Here is a 15387-nt window from a genome sequence, read left to right on the forward strand (position 1 = left end):
ACGTCACTCACAGCTCCAACACGTGCCATCACAACTGCACTGGTGGCTGTGGGGCCGGCCCGGCCTTATATAGCGATGGCCTGGCGATGTCACAGTGCTTGGGGCCATGACACCGCGTGACATCGCAGCCTGGCCTCACACCGGTGTCACCCCATTTGTGCCCTCACAGCCCCGCCCGCCTCAGCACGACCGGCTCAGCCCTCAGGGTGCCCATGGCCAGGAAAGGCCTGCAAGTGAAAGGTCTGGGAGCCCAGCCCATGGCCATGAAGCACCCCCAGGAGCAAGGGGCACATCAGGAAGAGGCCTGGTGCCACCAGGGCCCACCCCATGGCTCCCAGGACGCCGTGGCAGGGCCCGCTGACAGCAGCCCCTGCTCCGAGCCTCAGAAGATCCTGCAGACACAAAGACAGCTGGACTTCCCTGTGACCAGGCAGCTCTCCCCACCCAGCTGCCAGCTCCAGCCCCTTATCCTATCCTTAGAATTCCTGATGCAGAATGCCTCTGCAGCTCCCTTGGAGCCCCTGTCAGACACTGCAAGGCACTGGGAGGTCTGCCCACAACTTTCTCTTCAGGCCGAGCAGCTCCGACTCTCTCAAGCTGTATCCACAGGAGAGCTGCTCCCCTCAGCAGCCTGGTGGCCTCCTCTGGACTTGCACCAACAGTTCCATGGCCTGACGCTGGGGACACCAGAACTCCAGTCCCTGCTCCAGGTCCGGCCCTGCCTGAGCAGGTTCATTCCCCGCAGGGTCAGGATCCATGTCCGGCCGGTCACTCCCAGCTGCTGGAACTGGGCAGGGTTAGTGCTGCCGCAGGATCACCAGAGTGATCCCCATGCCTCACAACAGCCCGACCCCATCCCTTGGGCATCTCTGCCCATGGAAACCCGAGTCCTGCACGGGCCACCTGCAGTCTGGCAAAGAGGCTGCCCGTGCCACCCTCTCCCGTGGCCAGGCAGGGGCAGCATCCGGCCGTGCTAGCGCTGCTTCCAGCCTCCTCTGAGTCACACGCCGGGAGACTGACAGCTTCATTCCGGCCACTGGCAACTCCCAAGCCATGGCAAGGCAGCGATGAAAGCGCACACAGCCTGGGAATCGTCTCTGGGAGCTCTGCTCTCCTTCCCCTCGAGGGGGCAGGGCCGGTGTCCTCTCAGAGCCCTTGGCTGTGACGGGAGCAACTCGCACAGCTACCCTCGGAGCAACAGGCAAGCGTTCTTCGTTGCATGAGGAGAGCAGTGTTTCATTGTGCCCCATTGCTACACGTGCCCGTGTTCCAGGTCCCTCTGAGCCCCCAGCAAAAGGCCAGCACACACCTTCAGCATCCACTCCTCAAGTGCAACAAGCTCTTCTGCTCTCTTTGGGCTTCAGGCTGCCCTCAGGTGTTGCTTTCAACTGCTCCACTTGCAGTGTCCTGTGCCCCCGCACTCTGCCCCCTCTTCCCACACATGCTGGTCCCTCAGGAGGGCCATGCCTTGTTGTCAGAGTGTCTCTCACAGAGAGCAAAGCCTCTGTCTATCTGGCTAGCCCAACAGTGCGGTCATGTGGGGGACACTCCTCAGCATCATCTGAACCCAAGAGGCGGCTAAGGGATCCTTTCCCTTTCAGCGGGAGAGGCTTGCGACACTGGCGGATGAAGGAGTCAGGCTCAGTCAGAGGGCAAAAATCCAAAACCTTTATTACAGTCCCCGCTGGAGATGTCAAGTCACAAAGGAGCTGCTCCAGCGACAAGGAGCCCCTGCGACAAGGAAGGACAGCAACTTAAAAACAGGGTAGGTACTGCAGGAGGGAACTAACAAGGGGCAAGATGGAATGGGTAAGGGTAAGGCAGACTGTCCAGGGATCCAATGGGAGAGTAAGGGGGTGGAAATCCCTCGGCATGTGTCCTATCACATGATGCCCTTCCACGAACTTTCTAGAATCAGGGGAGGGGTGGCCGAATGACAGGCAGGGTTCAGGGGAGTAGGCTGGGAATGATATATTGGGATTGACAGGAAAAGGGGAAGGGATAAACTGGGCAAATTACATTCTTTAAAAACAGAGAGGGGGGAAAGGAACAAACCATTATAACATAACTTAACAGAACACAACATCTCCTCCTTTTTATATAATTCGGAGGAGTTAAAACTCCACCCATGGAAGGTGCTCAGAGTTGGGATACAAATCCCCAAACCATGGGTGGTGTGTCAGCCCCAGTGTCCTCCGAGACCTCTGCTCGGTTTACGTTGAGCAGTCCTTTCTGGATGTGGGAGACGATCATCCTCGTGAGCACCTTCAGGGCCAAAATAATGAAGAGTAAAATAAAAGCCACAGATAAAATGTCCTTGAGAAGAGATGACCACCACCCTGAGAGTCCCAAAGTTTTAAATTAGTCTTTTAGCCAGTCTTTTTCCTTGTCAGAGGCAGCTCCCAACAATGCTCCATCACTTGGTACTCATGAAGCAGGCCAAGTGGATCTGGTTAAAGGACTGAAAGCTCAAAAATAAATAATATGATCAATAAGCAGGATATAAAAACACAACTCAAAGGGAGAGGGCTTTGCGCTTCCTCCTCCTCGACATTACATTGGCTACCCGCCGGGTCTCTTTCTGTGGCTGGGGGGGTCTTTGGGACGAATGGCTTTACCCATTTGGCGGGTACCCTCCTCAGACCAGCTGGGGTGGATACACAGGCAGAGCCACATCCCCAGGTCACCAGATCATATGCACCCTTTGTTTCCCACGTCTCAGGATCTTTAACCAGCACGAGTGGTTTGGCTTTCAGGTGCGCCCGACAGTTTTCTTGGAAGTGACGCACGATTGGCGGGTTGAGATTTTCAAAGGTGCAGTTTAAAAAGTTGATGGTAAACTTTTTTTTTAAAACAAAGCTCAACAGGAGTTTTGACAGCCGATTTGAAGGTGGCTCCACCTTGACAGCCTGCTGTTGTTGGCTGAGAACCCTTTTGATATTCTGGTGGGTTCTCTCCACAATTGCTTGGCCTGTTGGGGAGTAGGAGATGCCTTTCTTATGCTCTACTCCTCATTGCTGCAGGAAGCTTCTGAACTCCCTGGAAGTGTACGTGGGCCCATTATCTGTTTTCAGCACCTTGGGGACACCCAAAAAGAAGAAAGCCTGTACCAGATGTTTAATAGCATTGCTAGACTTTTCTCCAGTGTGGGTGGAGGCATAGACAGCCCCGGAAAAAGTATCCACCGACACGTGGACATACTTCTGCCTTCCAAAGGATGTGACGTGTCACATCCATCTGTCACACCTCACAGCTGCTTAATCCTCTGGGGTTCATTCCTAAGCTCAGCGCTGGTAGCGTGTGCTTTTGGCAAGAAGGGCATGTCGCCACAATCGCCCTAGCCTGTTCACAGGTCAGGTGGAACTGCCGCACAAGGCTGGGTGCATTTTGGTGGAAGAGCTGGTGGCTAATCTTTGCCTGTTCAAAAAGGCTTGGGAGCAGGGCCACCTCCGCAGGTGCAGCAAGAGCATCTGTCCTCCTGTTGCCCTCGGCTATGAACCCCAGCAGGTTGGTATGCGATCTGATGTGCATCACATAAAATGGTTGCTCTCGATGGGAGACCAGGTTCACTAATTTAGAGAGCAAGCTGAACAGTGGAATGTTGGAGACCTCCTGCAGTATGGCTTGTTCTGCTCTGGATACTACACCTGCCACATAGGCAGAATCAGTAACCAAATTAAATGGCTCAGGAAACCTTTCAAAAGCCCTAACAACTGCAGCCAACTCAGCTACCTGAGGTGATCCCTCTACCTCGGCAGCATCTGCCTCCCACTGCTGAGTTTGAGGGTCCTTCCAAGTCACTACCGACTTGTTGGACTCTTCGGATGCATCTGTAAAAATGGTTAGAGCCTTCACAGGTTTCTTGCTCTGAGCACTTTTCAATGATAATGTAAATTGAATTTTATCACCAAAAATTTTGTGGCAGGTCAATGAATTGAAATTTGACCTGTGTAGCTATCCAGCGCAAATTGCAGAGCTTCGTTCTCTTGAAGCAGGTGCTCCAGCATTGCCTTAGTAATTTGGCCCGAGTTTAATCCAATTGGAATGTGAATACACTCAAAATCACGACCAGACAGCTCCTGGATCCGGATTCTGGCCTTCCAGATCAGTTCAGCCACCAGCTCCTCTGGCTTGGTCATTCTTTTGGACCGATGGTGGCTGAGGAAAACCCACTCTATTAAGAGGGGATCCCTACAGTCTTGGTCCTTTTTTGACTTTTCCACCCTCTGCCACTGGAAGATCACCCCATGGAGGTGTGGCAGTTTTCCTAAAATGATAAATTTGAAAGGCAGGTCCAATCTGCATCGGTTGGCTTGTCTTGCAGCCATGCTGTTCTATACCATTTCCAAGGCTGCTTGTGCCTCTTGGGTAAGGGTTCTAGGAGAACTTAGCTCCTCTGCCTCTTTCAATAAATTGAAAAGGGGGGCTAGGTCTTCAGTGGTCAGATCCAGCCAAGGCCTTACCCAATTCAATGACCCACACAGCTGATGGACATACGCCAAAGTCTTGATGTTGTTTTTAATCTGTGCTCTACAGCCCACAGTGCTTGCAAAGCCCATGGCCGTAGCCCTTGTTGGCAGTGGGGCTCATATCACCAGGAGCCCTGCAAGAGCCACAGAGCTGCTACTTGCTGCCTTCAGGTGACCCAGAGGATGCTCTGCACTGGGCAGGATCAGCTCCTGAGCTGGCACTTCCCTGCCCTTGACCCTTCCTGGAGAAAAAAGGAAATCTGACCGGGAGGGGACTGCAGGGGGAGGCCACGCGATTCCTCTTGGACAATCTACAACCAGGACCAGGCAGCCCCTGCCTGCAGCATGGCACAGGCAGGGCCACACAGGCACAGCCCTGGAGAGCAGCCATGGAGAGGCTGCTCTTGCAGTGGGGCAGCCCTGGGAAGGTGCAAAGGCAGAGCGCCCATGCAGATGTCCCATCCGTGCTCCCACAGGGATCAGCCGAAGAACATGTGTAGGAGCAGAGCAGGGCCGTAACTCCATCCCTACAAAACCTCCAACCACTGGGAGCATTGGTCAGCCCTGCAGGCATCTCTCTCAGAAGGATGTCACTGGAAATGACAAAAATACAAGGAGTTGCCCCCCTTTTTCCATGTAAGCAGCCCATCAGAGGCATCTGGCAGTGCCAGTGCAGGCCAGGACCACTGGCAAGGCTTCAAGGCCTGTGGGGAGCTGCACATGAACTCCTCCACCTTCCTTGTTCCCCATGGGCATGGATTTGAGGCCAGCACCTGCTCTCTGGCCCCAGATGCACTCAACTTACCCTGAGTGATGCCAGCCTGGCTTCAGGTGACTGGGTGTGAGAAGGCTCGTTGAGGCAGCTGCCAAAACAGCCACACTTCAGTTGCTTTGCTGCTCACTGGGTGGAAGGAAATGGGAAAAGCAGTGATGGATCAAACATAGCACAACTTCAGGCTGCACCCTGAGTCAGGCTGAATCACATCGCCCCACACACTCTGTGCAGGAAGGGAGAGCAGCCTTGGGATCCAGGGTTACCCTCCAGGCTTAGTGAGATCTGGCTGGGGGAGAGGGCCTGCAAAGGACAGGAGCAGTGGGAAGGGGCAGACGGCAGAAATAAACCCATTGCAGGGGCGGGAGGGATGCAGGTGTTTAACTCAGGTATTTATTTACTCCAGTGGTGCAGTGAAGGATCAGTCAGATTCTTGGTAAAGTAATCATCCCAGGGGAACCTCAGCAGGAGCATGAGGACTTGGGGTGGGCATTCAGCACAGACCTGGTCACCCTCCAGCGTTCTTCCAGGCTTCCCTGGTTTCACCTCCATGATTCCAGTGGGACTGGCAACAAACATCAGCCTGGAGAGCATCACAACATAAATCAGAAAGCAACCCTGAGGCAGCAAGGCAGCAAGAAGGCAGCTGGGAGCTGCCTGTGCCTGCCAGCAGCTCACCAGACCTTCCTACAGGGCAAGTGGCAGAGCCCTGTCACTCAGTGAGGTTGCAGGAGACCAGAGGGAGCACAAACCACATCTCATCCCTCCACGATGGCAGCTACCTTAACAAGGACCCAAGATGCCTTCAGGAACCATAATAATGAGGGCAGTTAGCACAGTACAAATGAAAATTTCCAAGTGCTGCACTCTGCAGATTTTTTTACCTTGATCTGAAGCAGCTGAGCTACAAAGCCAGTGGTTTTGGGAAGGCTCTGAAGGCTAGTCCCAGTCCTGTTGAAGGGGCAGGCTGGTTTGAAGGTCACCAAGCTGTGCACAGTGGGACTGCTGACAGGGCCCATCCTCACAGGCAGGGGAAGGCCCTGGGGACCTCTCTATTGAGGGGTTGTGCATTGGCACAAGTCTCCTTCTGCTCCTTGCTGGCCTGGGCTGGACCCACTTTCCCTGGCCCATGGTTTTCCTACACAGCCCAGCCCACTGCTCTGGCCTGAGGTCTCAGAGTAGGCTCATCCACTCTCTCACGTACCCTGCAGCACCCCAGCATAAGCTCCACCCGTGTCCCATTTCCTTCTTCCCAAACTTTTCCTTTGTCAATTGCCTTTGGAAGGATCCCATGCCACTGCCACACAAATCTCTCCCTCCCTCCTGGCCCTCTTGTCCTCCCCATTCAGGTTATTTGCAGAATCACCAAATTCACAGCTGTGGGAACTCCGAGTGCTCCGTGCTCCCTCCTCCAGGCCATCACAAGGGTGTGTCACCGTGTCCCCACACCCTCCCTTCTGAGCCAGCTCCTCACAGTGCCCATTCCCACTCTCCTCTCACCTGTACTGGTTTCAGCTGCTCTCTGAGGTTCTGGCATCAGCAAGAACCCGCACTTTCCATTCCCAACACAGCTCAGAGGATGCAAAACTCCCCAGCCAGCATCTTTATCTTTGGAGGAAGAGCACAGCTTTTTGTTCTGGAAACAAACTCCACTGATCCATACCTGCTCTTCCTTTTCTTATTCTTCAGTACCTGTCCTTCCCTCTGGAAACCTCAGAGCCCGGGAGCCTCATCAGCTGCTCTGTGCAAACACACTTTGCTTTGTGCTGGCTGTCTGAACACAGAGCCAGGAGAGAGAGGCCAGGAGTTCCTGTTGGATCAGGTGTTGCCAATACACGTGGCCCAGGTAGAGCCTGTGATTTATTTAATATGTACAGTTACAATAATTTCATTTTGGAATCAGCCTCGTGAGACAGGTACGAACAAAAGGGTAACATTTGGAGGAGAAGAATTCCTGATTTGTGCTCAGACAGAAGAAATTCTCCTTCTCTGCTACCTTGGCAATGACACAATGAGGGAGGAAAACAAAATCATTCACGTTCCCAACTCCCTCCTCTCTAGTAGCACCAACATATATTTTGAAGAGCCTCAGTGCAGGTTTTTACTGCAGAAAATAAACAATGAATTGTGTCCCCCCCCCAAACAGCAGCAAGAGAAACATCCTGACTGCCTTCAGCGTCAGCTGCTCACCTCCTGCTGAGCTTTCTGGCTTGACCAAGGCACAGCACAAACACATTGGCACCAGCCAACCCCTTCATTGCTGAATGAGGACACATCTAAGACCTCCACATCTTGAATTACAAGACCTCCTGAAGGCCCTGCTTAGCTGGGGGCAGGAAGTGCTTTGCTGGACCAGGATAGCTGGAATCTCCCTTCTCCAAGACAGTTCCCTGCACTGCCAAAGGCAGCCCAGGGTGGGCACAGGCAGCCAGAGCAGGCATGGAGGCAGCTTTTAATTGATTTAACTAGAGCTGCAGCCAGTTCCAGACCCAAAGGCCTCACACATGTTTTTCTCCTGCAGGAGAAGCCAAAGCCCCTGGGTGTCATTAGCAAGTGGCTGCAGGGCTGAGGGACAGCTCAGGGACTGTGTCTGAAATGCTGCTCCTGGGTCTCTCCCCTCAGCAGGAGCAGGTGAAGAGCTGCTGGGCAGGGTCACACCCCCACATGAGGCTGCCCTGCTGGGTGACAGCCTGATGGCCCTTCTGAGTGACAGCCTGATCACTCTGTTGCACCCATTGTCCTGCCTGTGACACCCAGCCAGGTCCAGGAGCAGCCAGGACCCTGGCAGTTGCTGGGTCACCTTGGCCCCAAGCAGCGATGTCTCTGTGGGGACCCAGCCCCTCCACAAGCCTGAGGACAGCAGACACCCCTGTCCAGCCTGTGGGGTGTCACTCAAGCCAGCCAAAGAGGAGGTATCCGTGTCCTTTGGTGCTCTGGGCATGCAGGGGAAGCCCTGGGCTAGGATTTTCCTGCTCTCAGCACTCTACAGAGAGCTGCAGGCCCCCCTGAGAGCCCCCGACAGCACTGCCCATCCAACTGCACCAGCATCTGCTGTCTGGGTGTATTGTTAGAATAAATGAAGAAACAAGGACACACAAACCACAAATCACTCAAACTCATGCAGTAGATTGGGGTGAATTCTGCCCTGAGGTGTTTTCTTCTTGGATCATGTCACTCATTTTTCAGTCCATCAGCCCTGTGTGTTTTGCAGCCTTTCAAATGCTCCCCTGGCCCGCAGTGAGGGAATGCAGCTGTACCCAGGGCTCACGTGGATGCTTCACTCCTTGCTGGGGGCCATGAACTCCATCTCTAACCTGAACAACAGTCTGGCCTCTTCCAGACCAAAACTCTCCACTCCTTCAAGCCAAGAACCTGTGTCCTTGGGTGAGGAGGATCAGGAAAGGACAGAGTGGGGAAAAATACGAGCAGTGAGCTCAGCACCAAGTGTGTGATTTCCGTGGAGGCCCCTCAGATGCTTCCAATCCTGGTGTTTTTTGCAAGGAGGGTATCGTTTTGAGTATTGATTTAAATGACCTCCACCATTAATCTTTGCAAGGGATTTTTTTTTATTATTATTATTCCTCCAAGAGAACAGGCAATTTTAGCCCCAGCATCATCCTGGAGGGAGGGAGAGGGACGTGGACAGCTTCGAAGGCACCCGGCTCGAAGCCCAAGTTATTCTCCCTGTTTTTCCCTCACCACCTCAGCAGCAAGAACACATAAATTGTGTGTCATAGCTGCCTTTTCATCTGTCCCAGGAGTTATAGACTGCACACATAAGACAATCCATGTTCCTCTGCATAATGAGGTGAGTTTTATAAATCATAAATCTTCACTTAATATGCAGGTGGTGTTTGCTGCCAGGTTTAGGAAAACTGATGTAGTTGCCAAGTTCATGAATGTCATAAATCATTCATGCTAAGGTAGTCTGCAATTGCTCAGTCCTTTGAGACAGACCAATTTCAAGGTGGTTGTTTAACACACAAACACGATCTTCATTGATTGTTTATACAAATATATTTTTTCATTAAGTTTTTCCCTCTCCATTTTTTTTCCTTCTTTAGGTGCCGAGAGAAATGCCCCAAAGAGTCCCTGCTAGTGGCTTCTCTGCAGTTTCAAAATTCCATCAGAAATCCATTACCAAATGCATAAAAATCCATGGATTTGTAATAAAATGAGCCTCCTAAAGCTCAGAAAACAGCCTGGATGTCTCCATAAATCCCAATGCATGTGATTAAAGAAAACAGAGCGTGCCTCAATTCGTCATAGGGTCCTTTTGGACGTCCACTATTTTCTGCAAAATTGACATTACTTAAAGGTTTGCTGATCTCAGCAGGGTTTTCATCACTGCTCCAACTGTAGCTGCTGTGTGCACAGGAGCAGGTAATGCACTTCCCATGGGGAATACCCCATGTGCTTCTGGATTTAGCTGAGCCTACACACCCTGGAGCTTGCTCAGTGCTCTGCATCCCCCTGGGATGTGCAGGATTCCGTGGGAAGTCTCATGAGAAAGCAGCTTTTCCCAGGAGATCTGCAGTTTTTAGTGGGGTGGAAAATTAGAGCTGTGTAAATCCTGCAGGTACCTGGGAAGAGCCTTACCCCAGTGCCAGTCTCAAGGGGCTGAGCCTGGACAGACCTGCCCAAGGCTGGGAGAGGATCACAAAGCTCAGCCCTGGTGGGAGATGCTCCTCTTGGCCTTACATCTCCCAGCCCCAAATTTCACCAGGAGCTCTCAGCTTGTGGCCTTTGTGCCTTATCTTCTCCTCCCACCACCTTTTGGGCCTTGCCCTTTGCTTTCTGGTTTTCTATGACCACATTATTTCTAGGCTGGTCTAACAAGATGAAAGCTTTGTCCTGTCTTTCAGTGTTCAGAGTCATCCAGGGAGGGCTGTCAGCTTCCCTCCAGAAGCAGGGGTTGGGTTATCAGAGCCTTTCACTTCCCACCTTATTTACATCTTGGAGACATCCAAAAAAACAAGGCACAGTACTACTGGACAGAGTAGTAAATCAAAAAATGCTCAGGCTCAGACTTACCCAGCACTTGAAGGGGTCTGATATTGAACTCCACATTAATTTTGAGTGGATCTGAGAAAACTGCATAGGTGGGAAAAGGCAGATAATTTTGACTGCTGTTCTGTCCTCCATTATCCTTTTCCAGCATAATTAACTCATCACAAATAATTCAGGCACTGAGTTCTTTCCCTTCATTTTCCCTGTGATCAGCCAACAAGTGCTGAAGTTCCTCAAGTTTATTCCTGTTGTGGTTTGAAAGCAAAACGAGTGAGAGGCTCCAAGTCAGAGATACAATTTAATAAGAAGAAAGGTAAAAAGGTAAAAATAAAATAAATGCAATAACACAAAGGACCACTGACAGAGTCAGAATACAACCTGAGCAGGATGGTGGAAACAGTCCAGATGAGGTGGTCGTCCTGAAGCAGTGATCCTGTAGAAAAAGGTCTGGTACCTCTGGTCCTCTGGGAATCCAGTAGGTAAGGGCTGCCTGTCCTGTTCCAAATCCCAGCTTATATCCAGGTGAGAATGCTTGGCTCCTCCCCCTGGGTGGAGCATCTCACAATGGGATGATGAGTTGTGAAGTGGGTCCTTGATGGCCCATTAAACAGAGACAACTCCTAGAGGGAGTTATCTGTGAGTCTTGGGCAAGGCATTGATGGGCTATTAGCAGAATACAGCCCTACACTAGAGCACTGCCCCACTTGGTTTCAACAGTTCATGAAGATGGTGATAGAATAAATACTTTGTGTACATCCTACACTACAACCCAGGACAATTCCTTGTTTCAATCTACTCACTGAATCATTGTTGCTGATAAGTTCCCAAAGGGAGAAGGAAGCTGTTCCTCAGCATCTCACTGTGTGTGCCAGCCAGAGCTGGAGATCTGGGACAGACTGGTTAGCTCTGGGCCAGATTTGGAGTTTGCTCCTTTGATTTGATGAGCAAGAAACCTGGGAACAACTTCTAGGAGGAAAGATGACTTAAAATTTGACTTGCCACTAATGTGGCATCAGATTGGCTCCCACCCTGCCCTGAGATTTCTGTGATTTCAGTGTTACTCTTCCCAATTCTCCTCTGATCTCGTGGTTCTCAGACTGATGTAACATCCTGGTTTCCTTACACTCCTGCCTACAGACCAGTTCTCCAAGATATGATTGAGAACTCAGCCCTGAGCATCAGCACAGCCAAAGGGAACATTCCCCTCCATTCCAGCAGCTCCAAGGTTTCCGCCTCCTTGTTGCAAGGTGCCCTTCAGAGAAGCATCATTCTGACTGGAGTGGCAGCTGATGCTTCCCACTAATTCAGAGCTGAGATAAAACCTCAGGGAAGCTCCAGAGCTGCAGGACCTTCACAGCCATAACTCTTCCCGCTGGGAGTATTTATGTTCTCAAGACTGATTAAGCTGGGCTTGAGCCACACTCCTTGAGGTGCTCTCCTCCTGCAGAGGGTGACATCTCCTGGGAGCAGCAGTCAGGAATCCGGGATGTCAGGGAGTGAAAGCTGAGAGCCCACCAGGAATAATTTGAGGTGAAACCTTGCTAGCAAAAATCTGAACTCACCAAAATCCAGCGAAGTTATTCCCACCCCGTCTGCAAAGGGAAGGAGCTTTTGGGGTGATTTCTCTAAGGATGTGGAGGAGGGACTCAAATCTTCCTTTGATTGTTCCTTCTGGTCATAAACTAAACACAGGGAAGATATTTCTGTGGAAAACACCACTGCTGGATGTGTCACCTCTCACTCGGGACATCCCCCAGGGACAGGATAGGGCGACAACAAAATGCAGCTAGAATTGGGGAAAAGGAGAGGAATGAGAAGAAGTTAAGAAAGTCAAATGAAAATAGGGAAGAGAAGAGCTGCAGGGTCCTGCTCCCTCGGGTCGCTGCTGCCAAGGCAGCATCCAGGCAGGCACAACAAACTGGCTGGGGCTGCCACATGGGATGTGATTAAGAGGAAACTGCATTTCCCCCTAACATTTTGAGTTAAAGGGGAAGCCTTCTCATAGCCTGGGGAGCCGCTCACACTCAGAGGGATATGTGAGGTTTCCCTGGATGCTGGCTGGGAGGCTCTGAGGAATGCTGCTGTGCCCAGAGGAATGGAGGTGCCAGGGATGGACCAGCCCTAGGAACCAGGCTGTGTCAGCCACAGGCAGCAGTGCTTCTCCCTTCCCTCTCATCCGTCTGTACATCCTACTTCTTCAAAGCTCCTGACCACCCCAGCTCCTAATTTCCATCTCCTTTCTCCAAAGTGTGACATTCCCACCATCTGTAAGTCTGCCAAACAAGTGACTTTGCATTTCCCTGCAGGGCTGCGCTTCAATTAAAAGCTTTTCTTGATGTTTTAACTTTCACCTCACTTAATTGAGGTTCCCTTTCCCAGCCTCCTACTCCTTTTTAATGAGAGGCTAAAATTCTGGTTAATGGTGTTTGCAACAGGCAGCACCAACCACACTTCAGAGGGCAAAGGCTGCTCCTGGCCTGGCTGAGAGCCATGGAACCTGGAGCAAAAGCCACTGGAAAAATATTGGATCCAGGCTACATAGCCAGTGTTCCTGCCCTTTTACAAGCTCCTGGGCTTCCTCACTCAGCACTGCAGCAGCAGCATTGCTCCCTTCCCTGTCCAGAAAAGCAAGGACCCAAGTGATGGAGCCCAGTTGGGTACAACCACGTGCTCCTTGGCCCAAATTTCCTTTCTGGAGCACCACTGCAGCGTTACTACCCCCAAATATTTTATAAGTGTGGGCTGGGTTAAATGTAATGAATTAAAAAAAAAAAAAAAAAAAAAAAAGTTAGAAACGCTTCATAAAAAATACTGAGCACTTCAGAAATTCTACAAGTCCTTGTGCAGGGGTGGGGATGATTTTTTGTGAATTACTAATTTTTTTAAAAAGTTGATGTGTGTGAAACAGAGCACACCTTTATTTTACAGCCAGCCTAGGCTGGGTTCAGGAGGCTCCTATTAGATACACCCAGAGCTGCTCACTGGCGAAACCCACTCTTCTGAGGAGAGAAGGGATTGGAAGCTTCCAAGGAATTTACCTCGTGCTGCTGGGAGCTGGGAAGGATGACAGAGCCATCACTGAACTCTGCAGGCAGGTCCCTCCCCATCCCTCTCCTGGCCCAGACCTGCTGGTTCCTGCCAGTGGCCCCACATTGCTGGTACTGGAGCAGTTCCGGACTGGGATGCCCAGGAGCTTTTGGGGCTCATTACAAAGGGTTTCCTTGCCCAAGGCTGATCCCTGCTGTAGGCACGGCCCCATCTTCCTACAGAAGGTCCCCCAGCTCCTCTGCAGGGCGGCTGTGCTTGCTGAGCTGCTCCCATCCAGGTGGTGCCACATCTCCTTGAAACACCGCCAAGAAAAGGGACAAATGTCTGCAAAATCACTCATCTCTCACTGTCCCCACCATTTTATTTCTTCCCTCATCCTTGTAAAAGCTGGGACCCTCCTCACCAGCTCTGCAGCAGTTTGAAACCCAAGCTGCTGCACTGGAACACTTCCACAACTTCAGGTGCAGCTTTTATTTCTGGCCTTGGAACAATGTGAGAATTTCTGATCGTGGGTGCTTGGTCGTCTCTAAATATCATTCATCTGCAGTATTGCATCGTCTCACAGGGCCGTGGTGTGGGATTTGGGAGGGAAGAGCAAGAGCTGGAGCAGAAGGCCGGCTCGGAGCCCGTGCCGGAGCCTCGCAGATGGACGAGCAGACGCTGCCAGGGGGGAGCCAGGAGTTGACGGTGAGGGAAGGGGGCCAGCAGGGCCGGGGCAGCGCAGGAGATGCAGCCAGGAGCAGGATTTCCCAGCCCCGAGGGCTGGACACTGCCCGCAAGGAGCCAGCACAGGCAGCTCTTCCGTGCCAGCACAAAGCCAGGGGCGAGCCGGCTGGAGGAGCCCGGCCCCGGCTCTTCCGAGGCGCGGGGATGTGAACACACAGATCCAGCTTTGGGTGAATTCTGGAGGAGGTGCACGCATATTTTTGTAGACAATAATTCTGGTTAACAGAGAGAAAGTCGGTTTTATTGGGGCTTTTAGGAGGACGTCTGCCAGCATGAATAAATGAGTGCTCTCACCCGGCTCTGGGGACAGGCTGGCGATGGGGCTGGGGGCAAAACCTCAGTGGGCTCAATGGACCATGTTCCCACCACTCCCTGCTCTGTGGGGGCTCGAAGCCTGGCCATCACCAGAGCCACTGAGAAAAACGCTATTTTACCTTTTACAGATCATTTACCACTCTAATGAGATGCCTTAAAAATACAAACAAGCCGCCTGATACGGCGGGATGCAAACCTGTCTCCATGGCAGTGATTTTCTCGAAGGCGCTTTTCATCTCTGGCTGCTGGAAGCCTCAACGTAAAAATTTATTGTGCGCCCTCCCCTAATAAAATGTGATGGTTTTACTGTATTTTTTATATAAATGTACATTTACTTGTGAATTATACCAAGAGGCAGGCACTGGCTGTGGTCGAGCCTGCGACACGTGGCATAAATCACAGCTCCCTCGCAACTTCCCAGGACGCGGACTTGTGCCTAAGGGCGTGAGTAACTTCTGTTGACTTCAGTGGAAGTTTCTGGTGTGCTGCCGTGAGCGAATAGGCCCCCGGAGGCTCATTTGGTGTTGATGAAAAGCAGGAGACTGATAGCACCGGGCACACGGTGCAGCCGAGCGCTGCCGCTGCCCCCGCGCCGCTGCCTCGCCTCGGAGCCCGGCCCTGCTGCTCCTGGGAGCCCCAGAGCTCTCTGAAATGGATCTTGTTTCTGGCCCAGAAAGTGCTTGTTTCAGCTGTAACAGCTCCAAACACTGCCACCTCAGTGTCACCTCCGTGTCACCCCGGCTGCCCCGCGCTGGGCTGGCCCCCGTGTGCCTACCAAAGGCTGCTCATTCTCGCTGCCTTCCCGGGAATATCACACCCTCTGCCTGACTTCCAAAAGGTTCTGGGGCTGCCTCAGCGGCTGAGCAAGGCACGGAGAGAGGGGGACGATGGCGTAGGGGGTCACAGCTCCCACTGCCCACAGCAGCCCCAGCCTGGCTGTTCGTTTCTTGGCCAGCGTGTCCTGGAGAGGCCGAGCCCGTGGCTGGGGCATCGGGTGATGGAGCAGCTGCCTTTGCTGTAATGGAGCTTAATGAGCAGCGCGGGAGC

The sequence above is a fragment of the Zosterops lateralis genome (genome assembly GCF_965231275.1).
Source record: "Zosterops lateralis genome assembly, chromosome: 14".
NCBI lineage: Eukaryota > Metazoa > Chordata > Aves > Passeriformes > Zosteropidae > Zosterops > Zosterops lateralis.